Source organism: Lagopus leucura, unplaced genomic scaffold, assembly GCF_019238085.1.
Source record: "Lagopus leucura isolate 7727_CA_CO unplaced genomic scaffold, USGS_WTPT01 Super-Scaffold_100002, whole genome shotgun sequence".
Taxonomy (NCBI): domain Eukaryota; kingdom Metazoa; phylum Chordata; class Aves; order Galliformes; family Phasianidae; genus Lagopus; species Lagopus leucura.
This window is the reverse complement of record NW_024962263.1, coordinates 7595476-7609865: the sequence shown is the minus strand read 5'-3', so window position 1 is coordinate 7609865 and position 14390 is coordinate 7595476.

The window sequence follows — 14390 nt, the reverse complement described above, 5'->3', positions numbered from 1 at the left end:
GGCCCCAGTGAGGTGCATCTCAGAGTCCTGAGGGAATTCACTGACATAGTCATCAAGCTGCTCTCAATTGTATTTGAAGTCATAGTGGTCAGGTGATGATCTAGCTGTAGATGTCCCTGTTCATTGCAGAGGAGTTGGACTAGATGGCCTTTAAGGATCTCTTCCAACTGTGCATAACTGCGTTATGTTGGTGTTTCTGGTGATGACTTGCTGTGCCTGTGCTACCATGGTACCAGCAATATCTCTTTGTAATCTCTGTCCTTCATAGCTCCGTCAGGAAAAACAAACAACAGAAGCCTGAATTTCTGTTTGTCATAAATCACTATGACTGTGCTCTGTCTCAGTCCCATTTCTTACTAACCAGATCCTAGGAAACTTACCAGCAAGTCTGTACTTGACACCGCGCTGAGTGGTGCAGTTGATAGGACAGAAGGAAGGGATGCCATCCAAAGATGAGGTTTAACAAGGCCAAGTGGAAGGTGTTGCGCTTGGGTTGGGGCAATCCCAGATATGTGTACAGACTGGGAGAAGAACTCCTTGAGAGCAGCCCAGCTGGTGCACTAGAAAAGTTACCTAAGTGACTGCAGTTGTAGCTACAGCCTGCAGTTCCAGGTTAATCTGCTGAGATGTTAGACTGGCAAAAGCAAACAAATACCAAAGAACAGCAACAACAAATAGAACACAGAATTGTATCTCTGCTAGAAGCCGTCTCCAGAGATAACCCAAACCAAGAAGACCAAGCTAACAAAGGCATGGCCCAAGCTATGTGATTAAACCTTTAAAGACAGAACATCCATTGCCATCATCTGTTCCTAAGCTCCTCAGGGGTAACAGAGCAAGTGAAACCATTGGCCTCACCAACTCCTGCCAAGTCATTTGTCCCCACAAAGCAGTCTGTTAACCCCAGACATGCCCTGAGGCAGGGAATGCACCAGCTCCCCATAACTCAGTGCAGGCCAGCTGAAGCCACCAGAAAAAGAGATGTATTCCTGCCAAGCTTCTTCTACTGCTAATAAATTCTTATCTTCCTCACTGCAAGGGATATACGCCATTTCCTTCTGCCTTCTTTTTAACCATGGATACCTGAATGCTGAGTTTCTACAAAGCAGAGCCAGTGAGCAGGCTGTTCCTGTTGCAGTTCTCACCATCTTGCACGAAGGAAGCACCAAACCCCAAACCAAGGAGGAGATAAACAGGCAGAGAAAAAGGCCAGCGTGTTATATTGGAATTCCTTGTAAGCAAGAATATTAAAAGGATGAAAATCAATTTATAATGAATTCAGGAGGTTCTCTCTACATATTTTAACTGCTTTATCTCACTGAGGAGGCACTCCAGCCTCACTAATGTACTTTGTTACACAAGCAGAGCACTCCGGCATTGATTTTTCTTTGTAGAGGATTATGAATCAACGTGATTTAAGCAACTGAGAGTAATGGTCAGCTCTGAAAATTGAGCCAACTGCAGGAACTTTCTGGAGAGAAGCAGCTTCTTTGTACCAGTGCTTTTAATTACATTTGAAGACATGTACTGTCCGTTAATATTTGACCTTTAATCATGTTTTTAAGAGGAGGCTCTATTGAAAACCAGTTATATCATGACAATGCGTGCAGAAGCTTAAACCAAACCATTTTTTTTCTTCTTCAGCACTTTCAGGAACAAGTGTCTGAATTAAAAAGCAAATGACTGCGGCCCTGTCTCTCATCTGGAGGCATAAAAAGGATGTGATTGCACAGGAGTGCATGTGAGGTGCAGCAACCACAGGATTCTGGAGAGTCCCAGAGCAGCCCAGAGCTGGCAGCCCTGCAAAGCTACCTCTTTCCTATCAGCAGGACTGAGAAAAGCTGCTCCAAGGCATCCAGCACCTTCCTGTTGTGCAATACTTCTTAGGCAAGAGCAGGGAGGAAACCTCCCTCTGCAGATCCCCAAGAGCATAAATACAATCCGTAGCGATGGTGTAAGCATTTAGGGCTGGAAACACAAACAACATTGCTCGGCTTTACATTTCCCGCTGTGGCGATCAGTAGTTATTTGCTATCTGTGACGGATGCCAAAGGCAGTGACCTTCAGAGCAGAGCTGGACAGGGTCCTCTCAGGGGTGACAGAGGCTGCAGATCTCCCTCCAGGACTCCCCTACCTGCCCCAAGCTGAGAAGACCCAAAGGTTCTCCTCTGATTATCTCCCCTTCCCTCCCTTGAAGCTTCCCAGTCTCCTTGCTGTCCAGATGTGCTGATATAATCCAGCAGGCTTTGCATAACTTCCCTCTTGAAAAAAAATAAAATAAAATAAGAAAAGTGCTGTAGTAGCAGTTCCTATGGAAATTTATTATGTTAATAACATCCTCTGAAGTTCTCAAAACCAAACTAACAGCTGTTCAGAGACCAGTTGTTTCCTCTGAATTCATTGAGTTTCTGGGTGAACATGGACACTTGGGATATAAATTTGAACACTGCTAAAACAGATGCTCAGAAAACATCCAAGCCAGAAACAGTATTCTGATAAAGCTGAAAGCTGAATTTAGCAGTTGGGTCCCTGTTTTCTCTTCCCTCTGAACAGGAGGGAAAGGCTTACTGGTTTATTGCTGTGCTATTAATGGCAGCAATTAGCTTTACGTGTGATGCTGGGAAACTTTTTGTGTTAGATATAGGGTCAGACTGCAGGAGTAAGCCAGAGCTCATGTTAAGAAGTCTCAGCATCACGTTCTGTCCTGTGCTTTCTGCCTGGCATCTGTGGATGTCACTGCATTGCTGCTGGCTTACCCCAGTGTGAAGGTAAAGGCAGCCTTCCCAGTATGAGGGATGACCACAAGGCTATGGTGTAGCCCATAAGAACCTTCCATGGTGGAAACTGAGGATCATAATGAAATTACCGTGGTGCAGATTTGAAATGAACTCAAGGTAATATTTTCTTCACACAGAACACAACTAAACCATAGGAATTTACCATGAAAATCTATGAGCACTAAAATCTTTCTGTTCAAAAACTAGATAACTCTTAGAAATAAAAACAAAAGGAGGACCACTCCATGACAAGTAACATGAGCCACAATGGGATGAGCAAGGGAACTGAATGGATGAACATGCGGATGCAGTGTACACCTGGACCTTGGGAAAGAGGGAGCAAGGGGAGCTGATCCTCTTGGGCAGGAATAGGTCCAAAATCTGATGTGTCTTTTGGTTCTCAGCTGTCCTGACTGCTGGCCAACACAAACCCTCTGGGATGCCACTGAGGAGATCATGGCATATCAGCCCTTCTTTTTTTTTTTTTTTTTTTTTTAATACAAACTACTCAGGATGGCATTTACCACACTTTATTTATGTGAATTTGGTAAAGCGGCTGTAGCAGAATTTTTTTCATACACAGACATCCCCAGGCATTAATCAGTCTATTTCCCTTCCTGCTTAAAAAAAAAAAAGAAAGCATGCTGCCTTAGGACCTCCTGGTGCATATTTTTCCGTCTTATATTTGGTCTTAATTTTCTATTAGACAAGTCACTGGGCAGCATGACTTATGCAGACAGACCATTTCCTTCACAGTGCTTGTCCAGATGCAACTCATTTTCCTACCTATCATGTGTGATGTTTCATTAAACCCCAACCATGGTCCTACAGCAGATCTGCAAAATAATTGCCATAGATCTGTGCCACCGTTCTTTATAGGTTTGCAAATGAATGTGAGAAGTGGTTATTGCATTTGCTCACATAGAAAGCCATTGTGAGAGAGCATAATCTGTTCAGAAACTGCATCCCTGGCAGTTTTATTTATAGAAAGAAAATGGACAATCTTTCTGGGCTGCGCAGGGAAATACTGGTGCCTTTTCAAGTCTGGCAGGGGTATCTTTGCAGAGGGGTGTGGGATGAGCTGTGGCAATGACACTGCTCCTCACTTGGTTTTGAAGATAGCAACTGTGAAAGATGGGCGGAAAGGACTTTTGCAATTCAAATATGCTTAAGCCATCTTTCTTGAGAGAAAAACTGGAGTATATCCTTAACTTTAAAGGCAGCGTTAATGCCTTTAAGGCTAACTGTAGCCTCATATGAATTTAAGCAAAAAAGCATAGTCCCTGCTTTTCCTCCAGACATGGGTTTGAAGATGAACTACGGAAGGAAGTGTATTGATCTGTCTGTGCAAAGACCTAAGCCCAGAAGGATAAGTATGGACAATTAATCCCCTGCAACAGTGTAAAATGCTTTGAAAGAGTCCCTTCCGTTCCTCCTGCTTCACCTACTGACAACAGCAGAAGCCAGGCAGACAGTGGGATCGGCAGTGCTACCTGTCTGTGGGAGGAAACACTGGCTGAAGTCATCTGAACCTCCTCATGGATGTGCCATTAGGTGGGTAGCATCCTTCAGTGCCTCAGAATGACATGAGCAGGATTAGGGCCTATGAGAGGCACCAGCACATAGCCCTCAAGTTGGGCTTTGTAGGAGGTTCTGCATTCCTCCCCCACCTATGTCCTCAACGTATTTTACCTTATTTATGTAACCAACTTCACATCCATTTTCTCCCCAGAGTTCTCGACAGTTCTTTCATTTTCCTCCTTGTCCCATCCACAACCCAGCTATATCTGGCCCCAGTTAGGCAGCTATAATCTTCTTTTTTTTCCATGTTTCTTTTCTTCCTCTTTTGGAGCTGCATAATCCCTTGGATCTGGAGGCTGTGGTGAAAGGTGAAGAAGTTAGAATAAGGGCAAAGAAGCTGGAGATATTCCTTAGATTTATCATAAAAGTTTAAGTTTAGCCCTGAAAATCTTTCATATCTGAAGTCTAGCACCCTCACCAAGCAGCAGCTTGCACCACAACTGCTCAGGCTGTCGTAGCCCAATGGGAGGAAGAATCTGGCCCAAAGCAGTGAATGAGCCGGCTCACCAGAAAAGCTGATGGAGATAAACAAGAGGTGATTTGGTGAGACTGGGAGTCATGAAGAGAAGGAACGGGTTATTTCTAAAAGATTAAAAGGTCAAAGGCCACAACGTGGAGAAGTCAGTCCAAACCCATCCCAAGCTGTTAGCGTGGAATCATCTGAAAAACAAATCCAAGGGCCAGTCCTTCAGCTTGTTCAGTTCTCCCCACCACCTTCTGGGCACACCTTGATTCAGGGATGAACTCTTGTGATGGCACCATCTGATGTCCCTCTGCCTATGACACAGTGACACTGCTCCTCTTTGTCCAAGGTTTGCTTCCCCATTGGATATAAGTATGTGATAACAAGTAGATGCAAGGAAGAAGCCCAAGGGCAAATTCTTCCTCCTCTGACAAAAAAAAAAACAACAAGGCACTGTCATTTCTCTCAGGTGGTTAAAGTGGAGAAGAAAACAGCACATCTTCCAGGACAGCATCTGTCTGACAGGACAGTACAGTGACAGAATATCTCAGGTTGGAAGGGACCCGTAAGGATCACCAAGTCCAACTCCTAGCTCCACACAGGACAACTCAAAACCCAACCCCTACACCTCAGAGCGTTGGCCAAACACTCCTTGACCTTCATCAGCCTGGGGCCGTGACCACTGCCCTGGGGAGCCTGTTCCAGGGCCTGCCCACTCTCTGGTGAAGAATCTTTTCCTAACCCCCACCCTCCCCTGACGCAGCTCCATGCCGTCCCCTCAGGCCCTGTCACTGTCACACAGTGCAGAGCTCAGCGCTGCCCTCCGCTCCCTGTGAGGAGCTGCAGCCTCCATCAGGCCTCCCTTCCATTCCCCAATCATTACGCTGCCCTTCCTCACAGTCAAGGATGGAGAACAGCTCTGCACTATCTACAGGCTTTCTCTGTTCCACAGCTTGATTTCAGGTGTTGCTCCTGTACCACGATTTTAACACAGACCGGGTTCCAAAATAAATAGCAGAGCAGGAAAGAAAAAAGGCATCCACTCACATTCATGACCTACCAGGCTGCCTATTTGACTCCTCCAACACTTCATCCTGAAAGTCAGCATCTTTGTTACCTCTCCTTACAGACACCAGTGCTTTTCAGCAAGCCCGAAGCAAAGCAGCTGATGTTACTCTTGGCGTTTAGGGACCTGTGCTGCAGTTTGCTCTAAAGGGGCCTCAGTGGGCTCAGGATAATGCCCTGAACTGGCAGATCCACAGCCTGTGTGGGATCCCTCTAGTTTTCACAGTGGCTCCTTGCCTAAAGCATGCCTGTTTTTCTAGCAGACCTTTGGTGAAGAGAGCTCAGCAGAAACGCTCAGCAGAATCCAGCCTGAGGCTGCTGCTACTCAGCCCTGGCATTAAACCCGAGAGCAAGGCACCACCTAGAGGCATATGCTGTGCAGTAAGGCTGGAAGAGAAGCACAAGCAGGCTCCAGCTTTTCCCTGCCCGAACAACGATGTAGCACAGTGCTATCAAAAACTAAAAGCTCCAGCGTTCCCGTTTTCCTGTTTCTTATTTTGTCTGAACGAGTTGATTAGTTTGAAAAATAAATGCAAACCTGGAATCGTTTGAGAGATCGAGCTGCATTCAATGTGTGCTGGGAGGGGAAAATGAGCCAACCACATGGAGTCTGGAGGGAATCTTTAACAGGAGTATAATCCAGGCAAGGTGTGCTCAGTTCCCTGGAGGCTCACCCGAGGCCCTTTGTGAAAGTCCCAGATCCAAAGTTTATGAATTAAACAAATGCCATTTTTGCAGTTGCTCGTTCTCATCACCCAGCATATCACAACCTTTTCCCCTTGAGTAGCTGGAGCAGTCTCTACAGGCCAGAAAGGACAAGCATCACAGCACTGCTGAGGCAAAGAGCCATTTTCCTCACACAAGCCATTTCCTCTGGCACTTCGGTACTGAGCTATCAATTCCCTGTTCAGATTCACCACCCAGAACCTGGTGAGCAAACACCTCCTGAAAACAGAAATGTACGCCTTAGCTTTCTCCCTCCTCATTTTCCTTTTGCAAGTTATTCTTTTCCTTTTTACGACCTCTTTTTCCATTGTAAACCTGTTACTGGCCTCCCCCAAGTGAGGAGTTAAGAAATAATTGCCAAGCTTGGGAAAGCAGAGTTTCATTTGTTTGTTTTGTGCCCTGGAGTATGCATCATGAAGTTTATTTCACCTCTGAAAACTGTTACTAGTATGCAGTAGCTCTCCATAACAGTAATTATCACAACTAGAGACCATCCCTGGATCTATTTCCACCTCTGCACTGGCATTTTCTTAGCTTGGTCTCCTTGTTCAGTCACGCTTTTGAGAATAAACTCCAGTGCCCACTTTAATACCCGGAATAGTGGCCTGTGTAATATTTCTAATACCTCCAGGCATGCTGAAAACATCACTACATCCTTGCAGTGAGAGAACCACACCTCTGACAGAACTGAATAATGTTCCTGATGCCCCTTCAACAAAGGACCCTTTTGCTTTAGCTGCTGTTCAGTTTTCCCAGGGACAAACTCCATAAGAGGCCACAGTGGCCATATGCACTTGTGAGCCCAGAAAGATGAACTTCCTTCCTCGGTGTTCATAAAGCACATCTACAGATGTTTGAAACAGCTCTATCCCCTGCACTCTGCCATATACTGGCACCACAAAGCAGGAGGCACGTCATGGCTTTGCTCTGCAAACCACTTGAGTGCATGCTTAAAGACATTCACGTCAATGGAACTGGTCTTACAGTTAACTCTGCTGAGCACAGATTAGGAGTTCAAGTGAGCCCACCTAGCAATTTTGGCAGCTGCATGGATTTACTGTAGGAATTGTCTCTCTTGAAAGCCTTAGCAATTAATATTTCTTCCTGTGTTTCATTTTAAGCTCTCTTTTGGGAAGTTTTGTATGTGGCCCCTCATAGAAAGGTGCTCCTCATCAGCAGCAGTTCTTGGAGATGGGTAGTGCTGTCTGTCTTTGTTCTTTTCCAAGAATTTCTCATTTGCACAGGGACATTTGCAAGGTGCCAGCTGATTTATTCCAAGTTTGTTTCCACTGTTTTCTCTTTTCCACATGCATACAGTGGCACATACAGAGCAAACCCACGGCTGAGACTTGTTTCCAGTAAGTCTCTCAACTACTAGTGCTGGAAATTCTACCTTCTTATTGTAAAAGATATCATACACAATCCTGAACACACCACAGGGAAAACAGGATGTTACCTCCATTAAAGATATGAGCGATGTTTATGGAGAAAGAGGAGTAGAAGTAGAAAAAACTGTGAATAGCACCTACAGCAAGAAGGGCCCTTAGGTGCCCTGCCTTGTCCTTTTCCTATAACAAGGGCAGAAGAAGAAAATGAAACATGCCAATTAACACATAGTGTAACTTTCCTAGAAAAGGGAAGTGGGGATTTCTGTTTTGCCTAATTCAGAACTGTTTTCCCATGAAGTTAAGTGGGTTCTGACTAGGCTCACTTTGCCTTGCTGCTTTTGGTGTAGATTTTGCCAGGGAAGCCGGCCATAAATATGCAAAGCCTTAAGCTGTGACATATTGCCCAGTTCAAAGAGCGACTATCAGAAAGGGAAGCTAGGAGTTTTATTATTTCTTTCTTCCATTATGTGAAACAATACGTTTTAAAAGATAGTGCCAGCTCCTCTTCTGGGAAACAGCAGTTCTGGTCACTGGTGGTTGGAGCAATTTAACAAAACTTGATGACAAGAGAAAATCTTGAAATATGAGGTCTTTGAATCGTACCTCTGCTGTTCCTTATGTTTGGCTTGGACTTTCTCTAGATTAAATTTCCTTGTTTGAGGGAAAAGCATGATTTTAAAGGCAGGAACAAGACTGCATGGTTAAGTCACTGCAGTTATGTATCAGTAATAAAATTTCAAGTTTTGCTTGAAGGTTTTGCTTTGAAGTTTGGGCCTTCCTTACTGTTTTGTCCTTCTAAAGTAAAATCGAACTGTTCCTGCTTGGTTTCAGCTGGTTTAAATCTAGCTTCGCTTTTCAGAAAGAGTATTTTTACTGGAAAAAAAGGGAAATACATTTCCAAGAACTTGAGCAAAGCTGCTCTGCTTTGTCAGCTGGCGGCAAGAGCACTATCCCATAATTTTATACAGTCCTCATTTTCACAAGACTCATCCTAAACCTGTGTAGGATACAGCTGTTCATCGCTATCTCTGTTGAAATCAGAACCAGTACTACAATTCTACAGTGTAATTCTGCTAGAGAAGGTGGAATACATTTGTCCTTGAATAAGAAAAAGATGTCGGTAAAAACTGGGAAGGGTTGATTAATGTTATGAGGATGACACTAGGGAGCAATTTTGAGGCTGAACACCTATAGGAAAATGAAGAAGCTGCATCACTTTCTTTTGCCAAGGAATACAAATCTCCTTGCAGCTGATTCTGCAACAGCAGGAAGGTCTGTCTGCAGCCATCAAGCCTGCAGAGGTGTTCCTGTCGCTACCAAGTCGGGGTCTGCTGGTGAAGAGCTCCTAATAGGGCTGTGCCTCAAGCATGCTGAATGAAGGCAGCTGGCCTCAGCCCTATTCACTGTATGTTTATGTCATACATGGGAAATGTTGTTGCAGGAACCTCAAGTTATATATTGCCCCTTCCCTGCCAGAGGTATCTCACCCCGTCATGTTTCCCAGGCACTTTGCTCTGTGCTGGTGGATGTGCCAATGTTGCTGGCTGCATGCAAACTTGAGAACAGGCTCATTGCTGCGACTGGAGACATGGGGTGGTGGATGTAAAGTGATTGTAGCTCAGAGGCACTGGCAATTTAAAAGCTGCCTTTTTGCTTTTGTGGCCCTGTCAGGTAACCAAATCTCCTCTTTGTCAGTGACACCCCTGAGTAATTGCTGTAACAACTCCCTAGATCCATGTAATCTGTTTTACCACAGAGTAGATATTTTAATATGTGCAGTCCCTTTAAATATAAGACAGTGTCCAAGACAACAGGAGAGCTTCTGAATTCTATTCATTTTTGTTTATCTCACTTTATCTACAGCTTTTCTCCTCAGACAGTTTTTGGTATAATTTGTTCAAGCTGAAGGGTGCAAGAAACAGCTGGAGAGTGTTTAATGTAATATTTTCTTGCAAAGCTGACTTCTCTGGGAGAGACAAGGTCAGATAAAGACTAAGAACTGGCAGCTGGAGAGATGCAGTCAGCATTTCTTTAACCAGCAAAGTAGGCCCTGGTCAAAGAAAATGAGACTCAAGCATCTGCCCATATGGACAATGAGTAAAGCTTTAGTGCTTGGAGCTCTGGTACATGCAAGGCTACTTTCCTACTCACCTTGCAAGCAATAGAGCTAACAGATCTGGGAGTAAAGCAAACATTTGGAATATGTAAGGAAAGAAAAACAAGACCATACCCATGGCTCAGGCTGTGTCTCAGTGTTTCCTGATACATGCTTGTTGTCTCACAAAGCAGTGGAATTGGCAAGGCTGCTCACCTAACTCCACTCAAAATGGAGGTGTAAAAACAGCCCCAGAGGGGCTGCAGCAAGAGGGCTGCACTGTAAAGGAAGTTCAACATAATTCTTGGAACAATACATTTGCTAATTGCCTTAATTTCAGCAAGGCTTTTAGACACAAAGGAAAGGGTAGAGCCAGCTAGATCTCAAAATTCTACTAAGTTGAGTCTTTGGAGACAGTCCCATTCAAAGGTGGAGCAAAGCTACATAATAGGTGGAAAAACACCAGGCATGTGAAAAGAACCACAAAAAGTCAATTTAACTCATGGATCCAAACGGTCTTTGAGTGAGTTGCATGAAATGAAGATCTTGCAAATACTTCCTATGCAAAGTGACATAAAATCCAAGAGACATAAAATCGAAAGAGTTAAAAACTGAGTTGTCTACTGGAGAGGGCAGGATACGGGTTTGGGGAGCTTGGTTCATTTCTCCACCCTTCCAGTGATTTATCGAGGGATCATGGACAGGTCACTGACTCAGACTCACCCCTAACTCTAGACCTTTTAAGGATGATGCCTAAATTTAGGACATCAGCATCTTAGGCCTCTTTCTACCGTAAGAGGAAAGCCATTTGTTTTCTAGAGGGCAATTCAGGTGAGATAAGGTATTCATCTACTTCAGAATCTGTAGCAGAATACCTGTTGTTAGGCTGAGTGCTGGTCTCCTTGTTTCAAAACCCAGCTCTGAATATGGGGATGAATTCTTTAACTAGAAGATAGTGGGAGACGTGAATGTATTGAAGACCCTGAAACTCTCTGATGAAGATGATTCATCAGTTAGTTGTGCACATGGGGTTGTTAGTGATTTGCTTAGGAAGATTTTCCAAACTGATGCTTTCTTTTTGACTTCCTCGCAAGCCAGACGTGCCAAGACATAAGTAAATAAACCTTAAAAAGCACATTTTCTTCTAACCATTATTTGCAAATAAGTACTCTGTCATATGTTGCTGCATTCACAGAAGAGGTTGTATATAGAACCAGATCAAGTTTTGTACAGATGACAATTTCTGTTATTTTCCTTTACTTCACTAAGTCCTTCTGTTGCAATCTTTGAACAAGTCTCTTGTATTTACTGATGACAGTCTTTACTGTAGTTAAATCCCTGCTTGCATGCTCATTCTTAGGAGGCTGATTATCAAAACGTAACTTTTTGGCATCTTTTCACAATTCTAGAAGACAAAAGTCATACTGCTGCTATTTTGACTTGTGATGGACCTCCAGACTATGTAGAAATACATAGAAATACATCTCTTTTTGTTGCAAAACAGAGTCCAAGCATAGCTATGAAAATACGCATCTGTCCTACTGGATCGAACTATTTATCTCACCACATTGTGTCCAACATGGCCAATGCTGGATGTGTCTGCAAGAGCAGAATGTATGTCAGTTCAGAAAATGCAATCCAAGTTAAGCTCCACAGCAGATCCAGTTTATAATGGAAAAAGAGTTAGGGCCTCATATCCTCTGGGGCCTCTGCATGCAATCACACTCAAAGCCTGAGAGAAAGGGCTTTGGTTGGCCCATGTTACACCCATAAGGCTTAACCTTGTGCCTGCCTCCTGCTATTATACTTGCTGCTCCTGCCCAAGAGAAAATGGATTCAGTAGAGGAGCTCCGACAGCTTGCTGGGACAGGGAACAGCCCAACATCTTCCATACCCACAGCTCACTTCAGTGGCAAGTGGACATACTTCTTCTCATGACATCCAGAGGCAGGTGGCTAAAGTAGGGGGGAAGTCCCTGCTAATTCTCACCTAAAAGAATCCTTCTTCCCTACTGTCTAAAACTTGGCCTGGCTTTCAGTGACACATTTCCCTGACACTTCCAGTTCTTTGTTGTGGAAATTAAAGGCAGGAGGAAGGTTTCACAAGGGTGTCTCTGACACCTGAATCTTTGTAAACCATCCTTTTTGTGTTTCTACTAACAGCAGTTTAAGCCCTGGGAGAAACTGTGACCTTTGCTCAGTAAAGTTGATTTTCTCCTTTATTTGAGCTCTGTGCCGTTCTGATTTCTGCTATGACCATGTTTTGGCTGCTTGCTTTCTTTTAGAGCACTTTACAATAATTACAACTGTTGTAATTACATTTATCAAGTCCCTTCAGCAAGGAGGACCCAACCTCCTCTTATTTTAAATAAACACAAACATGGTGGGAAGCAAAACTTGGACAACTCTGACAGCCTGTCCTCAGCCTCACCTTCACACTAGCTTGCCAGTAGTCTCACTCATTCTTGACCCAACTTTGCCATGGAGATGTAGCAAGTAATATCCAAAAGGTGTGCAAAACAGGGAAAAACCCATCACAGAACTGGCTTTTTCGTCCTCCTTCTGTGCTGGGGCTCTAACAGCATGAATCTAGTAACTAGTACGTCTGAATCTGATACTGACCCTTAGGACAAGAGAGGGTCCTGATGCCTGTTTTAAACAGGGGGCTGCAAGTGCTGGGTTAGTAGCAGTGCTTTATGAAGTCCACAGCCATAATGTGAGATGAGCATCTGCATCTTTTGAGAAACCTTGCTAATTGCAGATGAGAGGAAATGAGAAAAGTCGGTTGGTTGCTGTTCAGCTTGGAGAAGATCGACAGGGGATCTTATCCCTATTTATAAATATCTGAAGTGCAGCAGTCAAATAGATGAGGTCAGGATCTTTTCATTAGTGTGTAGAACAAGACAAGGCACAAGCTGGAACACATGAAGTTCCATACTAATACAAGGAATACCTTTTTTACTGACAGAGCACTGGAACAGGCTGCCCAAGAGGTTGTGGAGTCTCCTTCTCTGCAGATATTCAAGCCTGGATGCTTTCCTGTGCAACCTGCTGTAAGGAACCTGCTTTAGCTGAGGGTTGCACTCAATGATCTCTAGAGGTCCCTTCCAACCCCTGTGATTCCGTGATTCTGTGGCTCAGGGAAATTGCATGTCACTCTAAAGGCCCCAAATAGCAGAATTATCTGGTAAAGGGAATTAGAAACTTTGTAGGCTGGATAGTGACAAATGAGAATAAGGCCATTTCCCAGAAGGCTAGATTAGTTAGCTCTTTAATTTGCATGTTACCTTAGGGAGGAAGAGGAGTCTTCCACTTCCTCTTGTGTAAGATGAGACTGCTAAGGGGAAAAATACTGTGAGAGAGTCAGTCAGCCAAGTAAAGGGAGAGCTAATGCAACTTTCACTTCAGAATTGTGTTTCAAATCCGCAGAAAACAGCATGTTGCTTTCCTGGCTCCCTGGACAGAAAGGCACAGTTTTACAATCTCCTTTCATTGTTTCACTGATAAGCAGGCATTGCAGATTTCTGACACTATACAAAATGTCCTTCAGAAATTTCAGTCAGCACCATGGCCTTTCCAGCTGGAACATTAAGCCAGATCCTGGCTGGCTAGCTAAGTTTTCACACCATTACAAAGCGTCATAGCTGTGGCAGGTACTTGCACTAGAAAGGGAAAAGGTAGCTTCCAAATGGGCAGTAGTGCAAACGCAGAGCAAATGTTCAGAGCTTTGGGGCAAACTGACTTGGCATGCACCAGAACAACCTGTTGAGCACAGCTTTGTATTATTGTGTGTGACTCTGCACTTCCATTTTGCAAACACTGACTGCTAGTTGAAGTTTAGTCCTATTCTGCTTATTTTGTAAGACCCCTACTGTGACTCATACTGTGGATTCCCACTGTAAATAGCTACAAAATTAGCAAATCTTCCTTTTTTGGCAGAACTTCCCAAAAATGTTTCTGTGTAGTACACAGCTGGTACTTCCCTGCATCCGAGGAGGGCTCGGGGTTACCCCTTCCACTGGAAGCCCATCTCCTGGCATGGTATTTCCCCTTCTGCACCACTGGCAACTGCATGTAAATTAGTTTTTCCATTCCTCTGACAGCAACAGGCTTGCTTGATTCCGGTTAGTCTCAGGACCTGAAAGCAGAGCAGAAATCACTGCAAGAGAGGAGGTGGAGCTCTGACAACAATACCAAAAAAATGAAGGAAGGAAGGAAGGAAGGAAGGAAGGAAGGAAGGAAGGAAGGAAGGAAGGAAGGAAGGGAGGAAGGGAGGAAGGGAGGAAGGGAGGAAGG